The sequence below is a fragment of the Melospiza melodia genome, unplaced genomic scaffold (genome assembly GCF_035770615.1).
Source record: "Melospiza melodia melodia isolate bMelMel2 unplaced genomic scaffold, bMelMel2.pri scaffold_44, whole genome shotgun sequence".
Lineage (NCBI taxonomy): Eukaryota > Metazoa > Chordata > Aves > Passeriformes > Passerellidae > Melospiza > Melospiza melodia.
The window spans coordinates 5,471,523-5,493,395 of NW_026948761.1; positions in this window are offsets into that span (position 1 = coordinate 5,471,523).

Genomic DNA, 21,873 nt, shown 5'->3' on the forward strand with positions numbered 1-21,873 from the left:
GAATACATGGGGAGTGACTACAGAGTCTGACAAGAGTAAGGGGTAGTACAAGTGAGATTGGCAAGGCTTATAAGGGAATGAGGGGAGGAGCAGGGAGACTGACACACTGATGGGCAGACAAGTGGTGGGAAAACTTTGTGGTAAACAATTTAGGACTGAACCACTAGGGGGAACAAAATGGGGCACATGGCAGAAACCATTGGGGTACATGGGAGAAACCATTATAACTTTCTAACATAGGAAATCTTACTTTTATGTTAAAACACCTGTAAAACACCAACTACCACAGGCAGGGTATGAGGGCTGGAGGGAGGAAGCTGTCAACAGGGAGGGAGAAGGAAGGAGCTATGGGAGCTTCCCACAGATTCAGCTGTGCCAATCATCAGCTGTGCCTGGAGATCCAGCTGGTCTCCTCTGATCTCCAGGTGGTCTCACCTTCCAAGGGATCTGGAGAGATCTCTGAAGCCAGGCTGTGGAACTTGCAGTTTATTGCAAAGGGTGTGGGTGCTGGGCCCTGCTCGGAGCTGCCAGATGCAGCTGGAGCAGGCCTGACAGAAGTAAGTAAAGAGAGTGGTAAAAAGAGAAGGCAAGAGCATGGTAAAGAGATGAGAGAGAGAGAGAGAGAGAGAGAGAGGATGAGAGAGCAAGGTTCTCATTACAATATAAGAAATCATCTTCTGTGTTGAATATTCTATTTCTCACTAACCAGTCTAGTACAAGATACAAATCCTATAGCATTTACATACAGCCTATAAGAATCATTACATCACCATACTGTGTTACATTTTAAACCCTAAAAACTCCTCTTTGGACTCCTTCTGCCAAGCTAGTGGGGTCTGCTCTGACCTTTGGAGCTGTCTGCAAGCAGAGGGAATTGTTTTATCAAAAGGGGGTTACCTTCAGTTGGCCATACAATTGTTTTCCAGTTGTTCAGTAACTAAGGTATCTCAAAGCTTGCTTTCATTTAAATCTTGCTTATAGTTTCTATATCCTTAAAATCTTTTGAAAGGCAATCATATTTATAAGACTTTCCTGTTTCATTTTCCCCAGCAATCCAGTTTGTTTTATCGCTTAATAATGTTATAGGTAATAAATGATAAAGCCAATCAATAATCAATAAAATTTTATTTTTTTTTATTTCGCAACCAAGATTCGGTCTCCAATAGTCACAATCAAAGGGACAGCTTCGAGCCCGGGATCAGTGCTGGGTGAACACTGATCTAAACTCTATCGCTTTGGATCCCCTCTGCTCACAAATGTTGTCTTCTTCGGGTTGGTTTTATACAGCTTTTTCCACCTGGGGCAGAGTTTCTCCTATTCTTCTTGTTGCTTCACATATTTATGTAGTTTCCTTTTCTCTGTGCTGGGCTGGACAGAACTGTTTCTGGGAAGTGATGAATGCTGATCGTCGAGTTATGGGAACCTGGCGTTGGGATTCACACCCTTGAAGACTCTGACTATCTTGATCATAGATACTTACTGAGTATTCATCACTTGGGTGTCTCTGGACTGTCGTGGGAAAGGGCCCATCTCTGCACAGAGCCACATCTTTTTGTTTGCTAATTAGTTTTTTCTCTCCACTGCTGTCTGTGATTTCTCAATTTGTGAAGCAATCTTGTCCCTGGCTGCAGCTTGTGTTTTTAAATCTTTAAGAATTTTTTTGTACAAGCACAATTTATTTCATGTATATTTCACACAGGCACGAATTATTCCATAACAGAGATCACAATAAGGTGAGGAATTAATGGATCTTTAACTTCTGCTGGAAGGCAGGCACGTGGATTCAGAGCTATCGCACACTACCTGTGTGGTTTTGGGCTTACTTTAATAATGGTACTTGCTGTGAGGAAATGACACTGGGGAACTTTGCTCCCAACCCTTCACCCAGCTCTTTGGGTCTGCCCCACCAGTTTTCGAAGGGTTCAGATCCACTGTAAATGCTAATGATATCATACAGTGGTTGGTGTTGCTGATAGGCCTGTTCTATTTAGCATTCAGAGATAAGGGAAGATTAACCTGGATAAAACCACGCTGACACCTGCCCCAGAGACCAGGGATGCTGCTGCCCCAGAGCCTGACCCTGCCCCACAGCCCACCTCAGAAATGAACCACCCAGACTGGGTAGGGGCTCTGGTGAAGGAGATGGGCCAGATGCTGAAGGAGCACATTTCCCCAGCTGGTGAGAAACCCTCCCCCTGCCCCAAAGAGGGAAAGTCTGATGGTGCTGCAGTGGAACCCACAGATGTTACAACCATTAATGTTCTGTGGTATTTTCGGGGTCCCCCAATGAAGGGAGGCAATGATGAATCTGACTTCATGTTTGTAGAAGGCTAATTAATTATTATATTATATTATATTATATTATATTATATTATATTATATTATATTATATTATATTATATTATGCTATACTAAAACTATACTAAAGTATAGAGAAAGGATACATACAGAAGGCTAAAAGATAATAATGGAAAGCTCGTGACTCCTTTCAGAGTCTCAACACAGCTAGATGGGGATTGGTCATTAAGTAAAAATAATTCACATGAAACCAGTCAAACAATCTTTGGATAAACAATCTCCAAACACATTCCAAGGCAGCAAAACACAGGAGAAGCAAATTAGATAATTATTGTTTTCAGTTTTCTTTGACATACTTGCAAGAAGAAAAATCCCGGGAAAGGTATTTTTATGACAGTCGTAAGTGTAATAAGGTTCCAGATTAACATAACAGCAGTCATAGCGAGCAGCAGTCCACCCTGTAGAAACAAGGAGAAATAAGATGAAATCAGAGCACCCAGATAAGGATAAGAATGGAGGGCCCTCAAAACCACAGGGAAGCCAATGGTTGAGTCCCTGATGTACAGAAGTCTCTCTAATCTGCACAAAGACATTGTATGATGGGGACTTGAGGCTTAAACAACCTGGCTACTCCGGGTCTGGGACCTTATGGGTACAGGCGTGCAACTGGATGGTGGTGAGGCAAGGAATTTGGGACCCTTGACCCTGGATTCAGGTGGGAATTAGATTTTTGTAAGGGAGTAAGGGTCCCTTTCCCTCTGGGAGCCACTTTTAATGAGTGTCAGAGAGAGGTTTGTCCACAGGGAGAGAATGCAGTAGCACCACCACAGAATGTGCTGGAAGACCCTCGAGGAAGGGATCCAAGAGCTGAGAGAATTGGCAGTATTGGAGGTACTCTTTGGGAGGGATGGACAGCATGATAATGACCCACAGAAGGTCAGGTGCACAGGGCAAATGCTGTGGAGTCTGGCAAATCTGGGGCCATCCCGATACACCACCTGCATTGCAACAATTAATGCTGATAACAACCCAGAGACAGTGGGTTCTGTCACCAAGCAGCTTAGAAATTGTGAGAGTGTGATCAATGGCCCCATGCAGGCTCATGTCTCTGCTGTGATCAAGGACCTAAAGAGGAGATGAAGTGTCGCTACAGAGCGCGACACAGCACAAGCACCAAGACTCAGTTTAGAAGGCTGTATAAGAGAGATTTATTATACCAATGTGTTGCCTTTATAGCTTTACAAGATAATTTACATTTACTTAACAAACACATACACTGCCCATTGGTCATGAAAAAGAAACAAAGTTCTCATTAGGGGAAAAGGAGCCACATCACTCTGTGAGCCAACTAAACTCCATATCTTGTAACTTTCTCTCTTTCTTCACCTTTTCATGGTGATAGCTTTGGTACCTTCCTCGAGAGAGATATGGGGCTTTCCTTATCTTCAGGAAGCCTTCACTGGCTCACAAGAACAGCAAAAATATGTCTTTCCTATAATTCCCCCTTTTCTGTTTTTGACCCACAAACACAACTGCTAAGGACTTCTGCAAGGTCCGTGCAAAAATCCAAGCAGACAGAGGATCCATTCTTCATTCGCGTACAAGTAACCAACTTCTACCCAATCCACAACACACACCCTCACAATCTTAACATTGATATATAGACAAGGCACATAAAAATTAGATTTTGAAAAACCGTTACAGACCTCTCAATTTCCAAATGACACATTTGTAGCAGAATGACACCTTCACCTCTAGTCAAATAACTTTCTCCCACACAGAATCAGAGACCAAGTCATCTGCCTACACACCACTTAGAACCAAGTAGCATCCACTCAACTTTACAACTGGTTGCTGCTATCATAATGGGCAACCAACCTAGTTGCTCAAGGTGTGGAGTTTAGCTACTAATTCAACCCCTCTGCAAAGGCAACATTTCTCCCTTAGGTGCATCAAATTCCCCTATGTTTGGGACTGTCTGTGCCCTGTAAAAGGAAATGGTACAAGACACATTTCTCAGTACTACCAACCTCTCTGTAAGAGAATTCAAGGAAAAGAAGAAAAACTAACTTAAAAACATCCACTAACTTAAATTTTGGGTTTTCAGGGTAAGCCTATAACTCCCTTGACTCTGTCTTGAAATACCATCTTTGCCACACATTCGTTGAGGGCCCATGCTCCCATCTACCTAATATCCAATGCAATTACCTACTCATTTTGCTTCCACTGTAGAACCACCCATCCTGTCCTTTCCTTTGTGCTCCAAATAAGGTTTAACACAACGGGCAGAGACCCAACTAGGGCCATTTTCTGTTAAAACACATGCATATCCTCTTCCCCATGTTACTAATTCCACTGGGCCAGTCCACTTTCCCGTGATTAAATCTTTTAGCCATACCTTAATACCTTTCTGAAAGTTTGGCTGTTCTGAATTCAAAGACAAAAAATGATAAAATATAGGAGACAACTTTAAGTCAAGTAAAGGACGCAAAAAGTTTTACACATAGATGGCTTTGTCTAATCTCACTTGAGGTGACTCCCTCTGCATTTCCCCTTTTTGTTTTTGTACTGAGTGCTTCAATACACCATGAGCATGTTCAATAATTGCTTGGGCTGTTGAATACCAGTGGAATTATTAACACCCCAAGCACGAAAAAACACTTGCAATTTCTTTGAAACATACGCCAGGCCGTTATCAATCTTTACATGTGATGGAGCACCTAAAATGGAAAAGGTGTGGCAAAAGTGATGAATGACATCCTGAGCTGTTTCACCTGCCAACACCGAGGCAACCATAGCATGAGAAAAGGTGTCAATTGTAACATGAACATACTTTAAATGGACAAATTCAGGCATTTCTGTAACATCTGTTTGCCATTCTTGCAAAGGGAGTAAGCCTCTAGAATTAGTGCCGTAATATTGTGAAACATGAAACATATAACCATCAGGGCAAGAATAAATAATTGACTTTGCTTTGATGTGTGCTAATTTAAATTGCTGCTGTATTGCCTGAGCCCTTTTATGAAAAAAATTGGTGAGATAGAACAGCTTGCTGTAATACATTAGGAACCGTTTTTACTGCTGAGGCAGCCATGAGGGAATCCACATAGGCATTACCTTCCACAAAGAATCCAGGTAGCGATGTATGGCTATGAATATGCATAATAAAATAAGAATGCTTTCAATTACAAATAACAGTCCACAATTTCAGCAACATAACAAATACTGGTTTCTCCTTTACATTACGCAACACAACTTGATCCAACTGTTTCACTAAATTAGCAACATAAACAGAATCAGCAAATATATTTATGGAACTAGGAAATAAGGTAAAGGCCAAAAGTATGGCACAAAGTCCAATTAACTGAGGAGACTCCTGTTGAACCATTACTTCATATTCCCATCAGTCATCCTTCTTCCAGGCAACAGCAGCTTTTCCAGTTTTCCCTGATCTATCTGTAAAAGCTGTCACACTTTTCACTGGCACAGAAGAACAAAGTATTTTCCCCTGAAAGGGAATCCTCTTAGTGAAATTCAAAATAGGATGAGAAGGTAAATGATATGCTATTTGACCTGTAAAGGAAGATAAAGCGGATTGCAGCTCACAATTGTTTTGAAAACACCACTCAAAATACCATTGTTGTACGGGTATGACAATAGTTACAGGATCACAGCCTAAGATTTCATGGCAGCGTCTGCGACCTTTGATAATGATGTCTGCAAAAAGCTCATACAGACCTGGAGCTGTTTTTTGAGACGTGAAAGATAAAAATATCCATTCCAAAATATGCAATTAGTCTTCCCATTTATCATTCAATTGACATAACAATCTGCGTGGTATTTCATCATCTCTCAGAATAAATAATTGCATACCAACTAAAACATCTATTCTGGTAACAAATTTAGATATCAAGGCCAATTCAACTTCTTCTACAGCCTTTTATGCTGCAGTGGTGAAATGTCTCTCATCGGTAGAGGAAGTAATCCCTGACAATAGGTCATACAAAGGTTGCAGTTGATGATTAGCTATCCCCAAGTATTGTCTAAGCCAACCTATTACACCAACCAATTTCTGTATGTCAGCAGTGGTTTTAATTTCAATGTCCAGTTTTACAGGCTGAGGCACAATTTGTGTATTGGTGATTATCAACCCCAAACATTTCCAAGGCATCTGTCTTTGGACTTTCTCCGGGGCGATAACCAAACTAAAGGCTCCTAAATTTTTCACAGCACATTTATTTTCAGATGCCAACAAGATATCATCCATATAATGATAGCAATAACAATTGCTAAATTGCTGTCAGACCTTAGATAAAGCCTGTGCCACAAAACATTGACAAATACTTGGAGAATTTCTCATTCTTTGAGGCAAAACCAAAAACTTTGGCCCAGTTCCTCATGATTTAAAGAAGGCATAGTAAAGGTGAATTTTTCCTTATCCTGATCAGCCAGTGGAACTGTAAAAAAGCAATCTTTCAAATCAATGATAATTATTTCCCATCCCTGTGGAATTATTGTAGGTGTTGGAAGATCTGATTGTAAAACACCCATTGTGGCCATCACAGTGTTTATCCGCCACAAATTGTGCAGAAGTCTCCACTTACCCAATTTCTTTTTTATTACAAACACTGGTGTATTCCATGGGCTAAATGATTTTTCAATATGTCCAGCTTGCAATTTTTTCTGCCACTAAGCCTTGCAGGGCAAGAATCTTTTCAGTAGGCAGGGGCCACTGCTCAATCCAGACAGGCTTATCTGTCAGCCATGCCAAGGACAAAACCGGACATTTAAAGCCCTGCATCCCAGTGGCTCCCACTAAAAATCTGTGGCAATTTTAAACCCCCCTGGGTTAAGCAGTCACATCGCCAGAAGTTACATTCAGCATTAGTAACATAAGGTCTGATGTTAGCTTGTTGGCCTTCTGGATATGTTACAGTGATCACAATACCAGATAAAGCAGCAGCAGTTGACCCACCTAACCCAACAGCTCCAAAGGTTGATTGAGTGAGGGGCCATGTTGGAAGCCAAATAAACTGTGAAATTATAGTTATATCTGATCCTGTGTCAAGTAAACCTGATACTGCTGTAGTTTCTGGATGACATCCCTTAGCAGTGACCAAACCTTGTATTTCTGGATGCTCATTGGTCACCTTTTGAGTCCAAAGAACCTGACGTGGTCCTGTAAATCCAAAACCTCCAGTGCCACAACTCCGGTCCACTATAGTTGGAACAAAACTCATAGTAAGAGCCTGAATGAGGGATGCGGGACTCCAGGTAGCTCTCCAAAATGCAGTTTATTACATCTAAGATGTTACAGCAGTCCAGGGTCATGGGCGACAGAGCTGTGCCTACAGCTGTCAGCTCCAGCTGCTGGCAGGCCTGGAGACCTTTTGTTTAGGTTACAAATGCATTATATACTTTTGTTTACTGAATGTCTTAATACAGTAGAACAAATCTATATCTTAACTTTTATCTATAGCCTATCATAATTACTATAATTACTGTATTCAAGTTACTGTTCTCCAATCACTAAAAGTTAGTACATTACAGTTTAAGCTAGAAGTTGTTTTTCAGTTTTCTTGCAGTGGAAAATTCAGAGACCTTTTTTCTACTTGCAACATCTGCTGACTTCTTTGCCTGTGCTATCTTTCTGCTTGGTAAAAACATCTTCTAGTTTGAGGTAGGTTTATCCTTTGCTCTAAGTCATAAAAAACCCTTCTAACTAACATACCCTTTGCCTCCTTGGTTATCCAGTAAGACTGTCTCAGCAATTCTATTCTTCCATATCAAAACTTGCTTTTATTTCTATTCTTCTCCAGATTCTACATTCAAAAATCTTTCTGCCAAACATACATATCTGTGAGACTTTCTTGTCAAACTTTCATCCTTCCCAACAACTCATAAAAGGAACAAGTTGAGCAATACAAGTGCCTTTTAGAATAACAACAGACACCATAGCCTGAATTTGTCCTGCATAATCAGAATCAATAGGACCTGAATGCACATTAATACCTTGAATAGTGCTACTAGATCTTCCCATTAGAAAAGCACTCAAACCTCCACCATATGGCCATCAAGAGGCAATTCACATACACCTCCTGTCAAAATAGTCACTGTTTCAGCTACTGGTATATCAATCCCTGCTGAGCCTCTTGTGGCCCCAGTGTATCGGTCACAAATGGAGATCTTTGCAGTGCTGGCAGGGCTTGTGATTGTCATTGGGGTATTTGTGTCTCCACGTGCCCCTTCGTGTTCCTCTTCCAGTTTCCCTGCATGTGTTGACCACCTGAAAAAGATCTTAACTTACAAAATTTAGCAATATGGCCAAAGTTACCACAATGATGACAACGCACTTTACTGGCCAAAATTACCCTAGAGTGTACACATCGTCCAGCAGTTTGAGGGCAGTGGGTCTTCACATGCCCTGATTCTTCACAAGCAGAACATCTGGGTGAGGACTTCATGACTGTTGCCAGAGAAGCCATTTTATGTTCATCTGAACCAACCTTTGAGCAAGCAACTACAATATCAGACAGTGGGGGATCTCCCTGTAAAGAATCAATAATTCATCTGCAATCTTCATTTGCTTTGTCCCAGGCTGAGTGCATAAAATTTACCTCAACTCATCATCATCTACTTGCTTCTCAAGGCCTGCAGCAGGCCTCCCCACAAACTGCAGAAAAGGTTCCTTCACCCCTTGCTGGATGGTAATATATCTTGGTTTAGGAGCTGCCATTTCCATTGTTTTGAGTAAAGCACTCATGTGTGGTGTTTGTGAGGTCCCCAGGACAAGGTGAGAGATGAAAATTTGACTCCATGTTCTTAGAAGGCTGATTTATTATTTTATGATATTATATTTTATTAAAAGAAATTATATACTAAAACTATACTAAACTATAGAGAAAGGATACATCAGAAGGCTAGAAAAGAATGATGATAAAACCCCACGAGTCCTCAGAGCCTCGACACAGCTGGACCATGATTGATCATTAAATTAAAACAATTCACATGGAACAAATCAAACATTCGCCTGTTGGTAAACAATGTTCAAGTCACATTCCAAAGCAGAAAACAAAGGAGCAGCAATCAGATAATTATTGTTTTCATTCCTCTCTGAGGCTTCTCAGCTTCCCAGGAGAAAATCCTGGTTAAAGAGGATTTTTTAGAAAATATCATGGTGACACTCATATCTAGCTGCTGGGCCTGTGCCAGAGCCAGGGAGTCCCTTCTTGCCTGCAAATCCAGGTTAGAGAATGGTCCATTGTCCAGTAAGTCATCAGCTCCCACAGCGTGACGTGGATTGTGCTGAGGTAACTGTATATTGTCCAATGCTACTCTTTCAGCCATTTGCTTCCAGGTAGCTTGAAACACACCATACTGCACTGGCTGAAACAGAATTGTAACAAGGTGAACAATATCCTAAGGTGCAAGTACATCAGCATTTAGAACACGAATCACTTGCATCACCTGCGAAGAGTTAACACCATACTGATCTACTTTTGACTGGAGATCCTGCACAACCCTCCATGCAAAAACCTGATGGCTATCTTGTTTTCCTGAATTAGGAACAGCTTTGAAAAGAGGAAAAGCCACAGGCCCACCAGAAGCAGCAGCAGCCATCTCCATCCTTTTAGGCAGACCTATTTTCTCTAACAAATTCCAGTCTCCCACTTCAGCTGCTTTCATTCTCACATGCTCCCAAAATTGAAAGGGGGTCGAGGAGTCACAGCCACCTGTCAGGGAGGCAGAGTCCAAGAAACAGCAGGCCTGGATCTGCTCCAAGCTCTAACAGAAGCAGATTCCTGCATCTTTTTAGGTGTACTTATAACTGGCAGTTCATTGTCAGAACTATCACTAGACAAAGGGACACAATATTAATAATTGGTTTTGTTCAACTAGTTCAGGAGGGAGGGGGATGGCTCAACTGGGGGTGGAGTGGAGGCAGAAGACTTGAAGGGGGACAGAGGAGGGGTGGATGGTTTAAGGGAACATGGAGAGGAGGCAGATGATTCAAAGGGGGGCAGAGGAGGGGTGGATGGTTTAAGGGAACATGGAGAGGAGGCAGATGACTCAAAGGGGGGCAGAGGAGGAGTGGACGACTCAAGGGAAAGCGGGAGAGGGGGCAGCAGCCAACAAAGGGATGGGTAAGGGAGGAGCAGCCGATCTGCAGGCGGGTGAGGGGGGAGCAGACGAACCATGGGAGGGTGAGGGGGGAGCAAATGGCCCAGGGAGAGACAGAAGGACCAATGACCCAGCCTGTTTTACACTTTGCTTCTTCTGTGACTTCATTTTGGCTAATTGCTGTGCAGGTGTAAGATACTTTGGTTTAGCACTCAGTTCAGCTAACTGCTCAGCAGGTGAAGTATACACAGGTTTCAAAAAGTCTTTTGGAGATGAATACCAAGGAACAGTCTTAGCCTGCCATTTGATTCTCACGATAGCAAACCCTGGGGGAAACTCCACAGCAACTGCAGCAGGCTCCTCAGGGGGAGATACATCGACAGGCTCAACCTCATCTTTTTCCTGTTCCTCTACTCCAGTTTCTTGATGTAATTCCTGCTCCTCCAATTCCTCCCCTCTATCTTGTTCTGTTTTCCATTCCTTCAGTGCCTCATACAACAGCCTCCAGGTAGTGTCCAAATCAACAACCGTCTTATCCCCCTTAGATATCCCTTCCCATAGTCTCTTCCCAACCTTTTTCCATGTCCTGACACTGAAGGCAGTGTTGGCATCAGCTTCAAAGTCCTCTGATTTACACCATGTCAGTAAGCTACAAAGGCCATAATCAGAAGTTTGAACATATTTTCTTTTCAGTAACATTTCCACATGGACAAAAGTCTTTTCCTCATTTGATAAATAATTTCCCATTCTTTTCCCAATTGCTCACCTCAAATCAGACATCTGAATTAGGTCCAGACCTCCACAGCTTCCCTGCTGCCTTCACTCATTTTTTTAGGGTACCCTTTGACTTTTTTTTTCTTTTTACAGTCCAGTTGCAATCACAGCGGGGGCCACCAGATGTCGTTATAGAGCATGACACAGCGCAAAAATACACGACTCCATCAGAAGGGTGCAAGAGAGAGATTTATTAGAGCAACATTACTTTTACTTCTTCAAGATATTTACACCCATCCAACATACACATTCAGGGCCCATTGGTCATAAGAGAGAAACAAAGTTCCCAGTAGGTGATCAGGGAACCACATCACTCTGTGAGCCAGCCAGAGTCCATATCACTTAACTTTCTCTCCTTCATCCTGTCTCCATGGTAACAACCTTGGTCTTCCTTCAGGAGAGATACGGGGCTTCTCCTTATCTTCAGGAGGCCCTTGCTAGCTCACAAGGACAGCACAGAATTTCTTTCCTACACATACCAAGGCCACTTCCCTTGTAATTTCAACTTTGGTCAAATTTCAGTACAATAATAAATCATTTTAACTTGGTCAAAGGTTTTAGTGGATTCTTGAGAATCCCAGTTGTCTAATAACCGCCCAAGCAGACTGTCTAAGGGAATACTTTTTGCCTTCCTTTTTCCTTTAAGGGGGCTTCCTCCTTACACACTGACCCATCCTTAAATGAGTAAACTAAAATCACAAATGGAAACCTACAGACGAGCAACACTGTGATGGTGTTCTGTGGAGAGTTTAGTTCAAGCATGGCTAAAAGAAAAAGGCCATGAAGGCATACAGTTGAGAGAACAGTAAAAGGTAGTTGCGAAGCAGTTCCAAAAGCAGTTCCCAGGCTGATTACTATAAACAATTAGACTCTCTCATGTATCACTTTATAAACAATAAGGTTCTCAGACAGTCTTCCCATAACAAGCGTAACACCCTCTCTGGGAAAAGATGGCACCCTGGGAACAGATATGGAAGTTTTGGGAACCTTTCATATCACAATGGGAACACTGGTTTTGTTTTTAATAAACAATTATAGGTATTGTAAAACAAAAGGAGTGGTTAGAGTTTTCTCTGTTAGCCTATCGTGAACCTGGATTTTGGAATATGCATTAAGTTAATTAACACTGTTATTTAAAGTGACTGATCAATCAATAAATCGGAGTTCGATGCATTAAAGGATGGCCGTCTCCCCTTCACTTCAATAGTGTTCACAGGGGTTTTCAGGTGAGGGAAGAGATGAGAATGTTGACTCCATGTTCAGAAGGCTTGATTTATTATTTTATGATATATATCACATTAAAACTGTACTATACTAAAAAGAATAGAAGGAAAAGTTTCATCTCAGAAAGCTAGCTAAGCTAAGAACAGAAAGGAATGAATAATAAAAGTTTGTGTCTCAGACAGAGAGGCCAAGCTAACAGGGCAGGGATTGGCCATTAATTATAAACATCCAAGATGGGCCAATCACAGATGCACCTCTTGCATTCCACAGCAGCAGACAACCATTGTTTACATTTTGCTCCCGAAGCCTCTCAGCTTCTCAGGAAGAAAAATCCTAAAAAAGGATTTTGAATTAAAAGATGTCTGAGACACAACACAAATCTACAAGTAAATAAAGTGTTTCTCAGCTCAACTAAATATATATAACTTTAACCCAAGCCTTCTCCCCCTTCTTAATTTAACTTAAACCCTTCTTGATCACTCTCACACTTCCACTCTCCTACTAAGGAGTAAATTTTATTGGGGGAAAGGACAGAGTTCACTCACTCACTCTCTTTTACCCAAGTAAACTCACTACACTCACACCTTTTCAGTTCCAAGCTCTGCCTTGGACCTTAGGGCCTATCCTAGTGATCCGATCCCCCCAGTGTACCCCTGCACCTCATCTCTACCCTTTATGATGCACACCAGGGTCCCCAGTATTAGAATCCCCTCCCTGGGCACCAGGACCTTCCCTTGTCTAGCCACCCACCAGGCCTGATCATGAGTCCAAACCCCAGGCTAGACTGTTCTGTTCTAATACCGTATCCGCCTTCCTCACTTTTTTGAATGGATGTAGGAAGGTTCAAGGAGACTCCGTGGGGTTACCCTTGATCCCTTCCCAGAAACTGGGATCAACCCAAGAGGAGCACGACCCCTTTGCCATCCACCATCTGGCTTGGCTATCCCTCCCCAGTGGAATAGCCTAGGCAAAAGGGATGTGTGCAAGAATGTGTGGTACCTGTCCTTGCCTTAACCTAAAGACTCCCCACCCCGGTGGTCTTGAGCTGTGGGTTCACGATCTCCTCCCTGAGATCACGGCAGCACCACCTGCGGTACGTCCAGCCCAGTCCTGGGCAGTGAGGACCCTCATGGGCGCTTGGCACCAGCAGTGCCTGGGGGTACCATGTGTGACCCACTCCATGTCTGGGTACTGCACACGCCCAGACCTACATAGACTGCAATGGTCTTACCAAAGGAGACCCAGCCCTGACACATGCCACTCACACCTGGCTATCCCCTGCATGCCCGGGGGGGGCCCTCACTATCCCCAGGAGACGCCTCACTCAGCAGCTCCCCTCGCTTCCCCCCGTTCCCGGCCAACCCCCTCATGAGGGTCCAGAACCCTGGTACTGGGGGGCCCTCACTGGTTTGAGGGTTCGAACTGCCGCCCCTCGTCTCACTCACACACCATTCACACCCCTCCTATGCCTGACACCGGGGTTACTTACTCCTCCAGCGCTCCTTGGCGTTGCTGATCCCAGGCTGATCTCTTTGGTCCAGGTACCAGCTGTCCTGGAGGTCCAGGGCAGTTTGCCATCCCATTCCTGGTGTCCTCTTCAGGTGTGGCTGTCCCGGATGAGCTCCCAACTGAAATAAATGGGCAAGGAGAACCTGCTCCTTTTGGATGCCTTTATTGAATGACCATTTTGGGTGGGGGCATGAGGGGTCACGCACTCCACCGCTGCTCCCTTTGGCGATGCAGAGGAGGAGGCAGACAGTTTTGCTCCGCAGCAGATCAGGGGCTACCATCCTCATGGGCGTGTCTAGGAAGTTGCTTTTCGGCTAGTCATCTGGGTGCCCATTCTGACCCAGTTCCAGTCAGGTCACACTGACATATAAAACCTTGCTGGTGGAGTAGGAGAACTTTTCCCTAGTAGGACCGATTGCTTAGTTTCTTAAGTCTTCGGCCAGCTTGTTGTTTTTAGGGTCTTTCATTGGATTTTCTTGACTGTTTTAGTTTGCATATTTTCCCAGGGATGTTACCTGACACCATTTTGGGGAGCGGCAGAGGCAGTACCCAACATATGCAACAAGGGTTCCAGTAAGGTAAGGGGATTAACAGTGGGGGTAACTTAAAGGCTTCATATTTAACAACGATTTAATTAACACAACTTATTACAATTTCAGATTAATATTAACAGCTATAATTGCATTAACTTATTAACTTGTTCATAACAGCCAGTGCTGCTGCGGCTGAAGCGCAAACGCCCCGGGTGGAGGAGCGACCCCGCCGCCGCTACCCCGGCCCCAAGCCTTTCCCCAGCCTGGACAAGGCGCCGCAGTTGGTGGCGGCCGCCCCTCAGCCCCCAGGCCCAGCCCTGGCGGGCAGGGAGCCCTGAGCAGCGCCTTTGCGGCAGCAGGGACCGAGCCCTGGCACCGGGCTCTGGCCCCGTGGTGCCGCAGGGCCGTCGGGGACACGGGTAGGGTGCTCGGCGCCATCGCCCCCAGCCCCGAGGCCCCTTTGGAGCCCGTCCCGGAGTGCGGGCAAAACCGAATCTATGCCCTTTTTTCTCGGATTAAAAGAAAAAGGGGATTACGCCACAGTCGAGGAAGTTGGGTTTGGGTCTTTGCAGCCGGGACGGTGCCGGAATTTGAAGCACCCTTGAGGTTCACAACGGTGACTCAAGCCAATACGTGTCCGCCGGAGCCTGGAGAGCTGCAACAGCGCGCGCTGATTAATAGGTATGGATAGGCAAGCGGCATATGATTTATTCGCCGCGTATTTAGAGCGGCGAGGGATAAAAGGGATAGATTTAAAAAAGGAGTTACCAGGGTTATTAGCCTATGGCCATGCTAAGGGTATCTTTTCTAACCCTCATACAGTTCATGAGCTAGCAGAGTGGAAGAAGTTTGGGGAAATACTGTGGGATACAGTGTTAGACGATGATAAGTCAGCAAAGAAATTAGGAAAGTTATGGCGGGTGGTGTATAACACGTTACTTCAGCATGTCTCTGAGAGAAAGGCAGCAGAAAGGGCGACAGAAGCTCATAAGAGGAATATAGGGTATGGTCGTGAGGATGATCCCCTGGCACCTTCTGTAACTAAGGTACTTATGCCTAAGAGTCCCCAGCAAAGTGGTGTGGAGGATTTTCCTATAGGCGCAGTGGAACCGTCTACACCTTTCCTGTCAGAGGGGGAGGGCGAGTCGGATGGTGGGGGTAAGAGCGAACCAGCTTTGCCTCCACCACCAGCTTCAGGCGGGTCGGATGGTGGGGGTGGGAGCAAGCCAGCTTCGCCTTCGCTGCCAGCTTTGCCTCTGCCACTTCCCCTCAGTGAGCCAGCTCCGGTTATAGCTTCGGCAGGGGGGCCACTTCCCCCGTGCAAGCCGGCTCCAGCGGGGGGGCGGATTTCCCCGCGCGAACCGGCTTCGCTTGAGCCGGCTCCGGTTTCACTGTCAGCTCCAGCGGGGAGGTTGCTTCCCCCGCGCGAGCCAGCCTCTGCTTCACCGCACCCCCCGCGCGAAAACTTGGTGTCTGCACCGAAGCGCCAGCAGCATAGCACCCTTAAAGAGTCAGATCCCATCCCAGGGGCACACCGTGATCCATGGGGGGAGATGGCTAAACAGAGGAGGGGAGCTTGGACTGCTTTGGCAAAAGAAGTAATGCAAATGGGGGATGGTGAAGCGGTGGAAATAGCTTCTAGTCTTGCATGTCCAGTTACATACACACCACAGTATGATGCACAGGGGAACCTTACGCATAATATAGCAGAATATACTCCCTTAGATTGGAAGCTGTTAACTCAGCTACGTTCTACAGTTAGTCAGTTTGGAGTAAAAAGTGAACCTGTTAGGCAAATGTTAGATTATCTTTTTAATACTCAGGTTTTATGTCCGAATGATTTAAGAGGAATAGTTCGGTTGATATTCACTCAGCATCAGCAGTTATTGTTTAACGCACATTGGCAAGCTTTGGTTAATGAGTCGGTTGCTGTACAACGAGCCCAGGGAGACCCATTACATGGAGTGACACTAGAGGAGCTGATGGGCTTAGGGGCATATTTGCGTACAGAGGCACAGATGATATCGGGAGCAGATAAACTTAGAGAGTCTATGAGGTTAGTGCGTGCTGCAATAGACATGGTTAAAGAGCCAGGAGGGTTACCGGCTTATATGGGTATTAAGCAAGGAAGGGAAGAATCATTTGGAAATTTTATTGATAGAGCAGCTACTGCTATAGATCGTGCAGGTGTTGCAGACTACATGAAGGGGGCGCTATTGAAGCAGTGTGCCTTGCAAAATAGCAATCCAGCAACCCAAAGAGTGTTAGCTACTTTAGGGGCAAATTGGACTATTGAGGAAGCATTAGAGTGAATGGCATTAATGCCAACAGCTTCACAGGCATTTATAACAGAAGCCTTAAAGGAGTTAGGATTAGGGTTGCAAAAGCAAGCAGAGTCCACTCAGAATCAGGTGTTAGCTGCTCTTGCTCCTCTCCGAAGCGGCTCACTGGCATTCACACAAGGAGGTTCAAAACCATTCATCAAGTGTTACCGATGCGGCAATGAGGGACAGACACAAGTTGCCGCCGTGACATTGGAGACACCAGCTGCTGCCGTAACATCGTTGCTACCTCCTGTCTGCAACCCGCAACAACAGGGAGCCTCGGCTTGGACTTAGCAGCAGCAGTAGACGTCACACTAATGACGAACAAGCCTGAGAGGATACCCACTGGAGTAAAGGGTCCTCTTATATTAAATGGACAAACATGTGGAGCATTATTGCTGGGACGTTCCTCTATAACAATGTTGGGATTATTTGTTTTGCCTGGTGTTATTGATGCGGACTTTACAGGGGAAATACAAATCATGGTTTACACCCTTTATCCTCCGATTAAAATTACAAAAGGACAACGCATTGCACAATTGGTACCACTGTCACAAATGACATCAGGAATACAATCACTTACTGGGCAAACACTAGATGAAAAAGGTTTTGGCTCTACTGGTGTTACACTTTTGACTGTGGATTTACAAAATAGACCAAAGCAAAAGGTTGAAATTACCTATGGGCATCAAAGCATAACCCTTTATGGATTATTGGATACAGGAGCAGATACTAGCATCATTTCTCCAGAAGCGTGGCCACAACATTGGCCCCTATTCCCATCATCAAACATGCTCACAGGAGTGGGAGGATTTACATTGGCAAGCAGATCGCCGTCTTTGTCTGTGTGCATTGAGAATCAACAAATATCTGCTGTGTTTTCAATTGTTCAATTGCCTCCTACAGTTTCCTGCTTAATTGGAAGGGACATTTTAACACAATTGGGAGTGGTGTTAACTAATCAGCACCCTTTGGGGTAATTGCCATTGCTTGGACTTTCCCCATTCCACTCACCTGGAAAACGGATACACCGGTGATGGTTAAGCAATGGCCATTAAAAGGGGAAAGTCTTATGCATGCCCATGAATTGGTAAAGGAACAATACACACAGGGATAGCTTACAAACTCTGGAATTGTTAGCATTAGTTTGGGCGGTGTCCAACTTACAGGAGCCTTTAAATGTGGTCACAGACTCTATGTATGTTGCAGGTGTAGTCAAACGAATAGAGGAAGCAGCAATTAAGGAAGTGAATAATAAACGATTGTATGAGTTACTGATACAGTTAAGGAAGGCTTTATGAGAAAGAAATGCAGCATATCCTGTGATTCATATTAGGAGTCATAAGTGGTCTGAAGGTTTAGGAGAAGGGAATGAACGTGCAGATAAATAGGTTACCCTACCCATTGATAATTCTTGTCCTATTGACAAGCACACATTGGCCAGAGAAGCACATAGTAGATATCATCAAAATGCAAGACGTTTAGCAAAACACTTTGAGCTGAGTTTGTCAGAAGCCAAGGCCATTGTCAGAGCATGTGCAACATGTAGTTATCATAATGGTGGAATAGGTCTAGGCATCGGGGTTAATCCTCGAGGTTTAGAAATAAATGAGAAATGGCAAATGGATGTTACACACATAGCTAGATTTGGTAAAGTCAAGCATGTGCACGTCACCATAGATACATATAGTCATTACATATGGGCTACGGCTCAGGCAGGAGAAAAAGCTATACATGTTATCAGACACCTGTTAAGTTGTTTCGCTGTTATGGGAGTTCCAAAGAGTATCAAAACGGATAATGGTCGAGTTTATGTAAGTGCTAGGGTTCGTAAATTTTTGAATCAGTGGTCTGTTAAGCACGTGACAGGTATTCCACACTCTCCTACTGGACAAGCAATAGTGGAAAGAGCAAACGGTACCCTTAAGCAGTATATTGAAAAACATCAAGATTTGGCAGATCCACAAGCATGTTTGGCTAAGGTTTTGTATGTGATTAACCATTTATGCATTTTTGGGGAAGATGATACCCCTCCTGCAATGAAACATCATCCAAGGTCAGGTCAGGAAAAATACTAAGGAAACAGAGGTCTGGGTTAAGTATAAGAACTCGAGTACAGGATTATGGGAGAAACCTGCAAAAGTATATTGGGGTCAGGGGTATCTTTGTGTTTCCTCACCTACAGGGCCTTTGTGGGTACCTGCTAAGTGGACTAAACCTGTTTTTGATGCAGCCTCTGGTGGATCGCCTTACGGAGGAGGACAGGGAGCGACTGGGGAAGAAACTGCTTCTAGTCCTACAACCACTACTGTTACAATTGAAGGGGTACTCGGAAGCGGTGGACAGAGCACTGACACGTCACTATCGGACAGCCCGGGAGTTGATTGGTTTCATTGACTCATTATCAACTTTTCGCTTAACAAATCCAGTGAAACTACATTGCCTTGACTGTCACAATCCACATTGTGCTGCCTGGATAGCTCTACGTTGTGGGGGTTGTGAAAGAATTTTTTGGATAGAACAATCATTATTACGGGATTTGTGGTGTCATACTTGTGAACACGAGCACACGTGGGGAAAAAGCTGGCAAGATGAATTAAGGAGACAAACAGGGCAAAACGCATATATAGTTTTAAATCTTTATGAGTCTCCTGAACAGAAAATTCTTGCTTATTATCGATGGGAGGTACAATGTATTGTGAATAGAATTAAGGTTCATAGTAAATCACGTATAGTTTCTATAAGGTGTAGGAAATTAGTGCCTTTAACACAGCATTCAATTGTAGGACCCTTCAAAGGGGATCCTGATAGAGCATTAGATTGCTGCATTGACAAGTTGCAAAAATTTGAGTTTCCAAGTGGCAGGACCAGTAAAATCAGGAGCAGTAAGATTGAAGACAGATAAGAAAAAGAAGGCAAAAAGGGAACGGTCTCATTTGAATAAGGATATCAGTGATTGCTAATTAATTTTCTATGATTAGAACAATTTTACAGTTGTGGGACCCTCAGGAGGATATAGTTGTTGAGGAGGATAACGAACAAGAACTACGATTACGAAATAAGATACGCCTTGTATTAAAGAAAGAGCTTGAACTATTAGCCTCATATAGTAAAAAAGCTGAAGAGGCTTTGCGATCACCACCATTGAATTGGTTGCATTGGGTTGAAGAACCAGACTTTTATACTGGTCCTTACTTACATTCGCTTCCTTGTTATGTTTGCAAAAAGGATAAAGATAAATGCTATGCATGGGTAGCTTTGCATTGTGCAGATTGTAATCAGGTTTATTGGTATTCACAGAGGTCAGTAGATTATTTATGGTGTGCACCTTGTTCTGGAAAGTGGATTCGAAATTTTATCTGGGTTAGAGCTCTTGAACAAAGTACTGGCCTGCCAGGACGGACAGGATTACAGCTTTTTGAGAGTGCAGAACAAGTGGTTATAGCATATCTTAGGTGGAAGTTGCAGGAAAACCTTAGAATATTTGAAATTAATAAAGCCTCACGCATCATAGCAGCTCGCTGTAAAGCTGATTTGCCTACAAACTTATCTCATGCTATACTTGTGAGCAAGGATGCTGATTTAGAATTAGATCAGTATATTCAAAAATTGACTCAGCCTTACAATAGACAATCTAGTAAACCAGGGAAAAGACAGCGAAGAAAGGAAAAACAAAGCAAGCAGAAGGAAGCAAGGGAGAAGCAAAGCAAGCAGAAAGAAAAATGAGGTTTGTTCTTGTTATACTGCTCCATGCTGTAGCAAGTGAAGCAGTAGGAATAACACACTTTAGTCAACCAAGGGAAAATTTATGGGTGACACTTGCTAATCAAACTAACCAATCATCACTTTGTCTTAGTCTTGGAGGAGTCACTAACCCATTTCAAACATGCCTGGTGGGACTTCCAGTGTGGTCTCCTGGAGAATTTTGTAGTTTGATAAACAATCAAACCTTATGTATGTCTAACATGTCAAACATCACATTGCCGGTGCAACAAGGGTATACTGCAGGTCAGAGTGATGGCTATCGTCAATGCTTACTAATCCAATCACTTAACACCTCTTTGCATTCTCCTCCTGAAGAACTGGATCTTTTTTTGGAAGTACAAATGCCAGTATATCTAACACTACAGCTGGCAGATGGTTTAGCTTCAAACTTTCGGGTGCTCAGAATTTAAACCAACCTAAAGAAACATGGGCTACCCTAGATTCATCCCTGAATGTGAGTTAATTCTCTCCACAGCATTACAGTCAATGTAACGGCACAAATATCACAGCACCAATAAAATTACCCACAGGAATATTCTTGATTTGTGGAGACAGGGCGTGGAATGGTATACCAGCTAAACCACAGGGTGGACCCTGTTTTTTGGGAAAATTGTCACTGTTTCACCCTAATGTGTCCTTGCTAATGCAGCTGAGTCAAAATTCAAACAGGAGAAAACGTAGCATACATGACTTAGACTGCAGCCAGATAGGAGATCCACGGTTTTGGGGCACATTCAAACAGGTGGTGGTTTCAACTATCTTGCCAGGAGGATCTGCCAATAAAGCCATGAATTTAGCAAAACAATTAGGATGCTGGGCAAGGGATGAGCTGAACAAGACATCACAAATTCTAGACATGTTAACTGCAGATGTGCAAAGTGTTAACCATGCTGTTTTGCAAAATAGAGCTGCTGTAGATTTTTTGCTCTTGGCACAAGGGCATGGATGTGAAGAGTTCGAGGGAATGTGTTGCATGAATCTGTCTGATCATTCGGTGTCCATTCACACTAAGATAAAAGAACTGCAACAGGGACTTCACAAACTTAAGAAAGAAGACGGTTTAGGAATTGACGAATGGCTTAAAGGCTTAGGACTTGGACCGTGGCTGAGGAACCTTGTAATCTATGCTATAGGACTGCTGGGTGTAATTTTACTGTTTTTGCTTATTTTGCCTTGTATCTTTAACTGTATTCAAAACATGGTCAGCCGTACAATAGCAAAAACATGGCAAACTAATCTCCTTGCTCAAGAAGAAAACAGGGGAAATGTGGAGAGATTTATTCATAATTGGTTAGCTGAGAAAGGCCATACTGACATAATGCCGC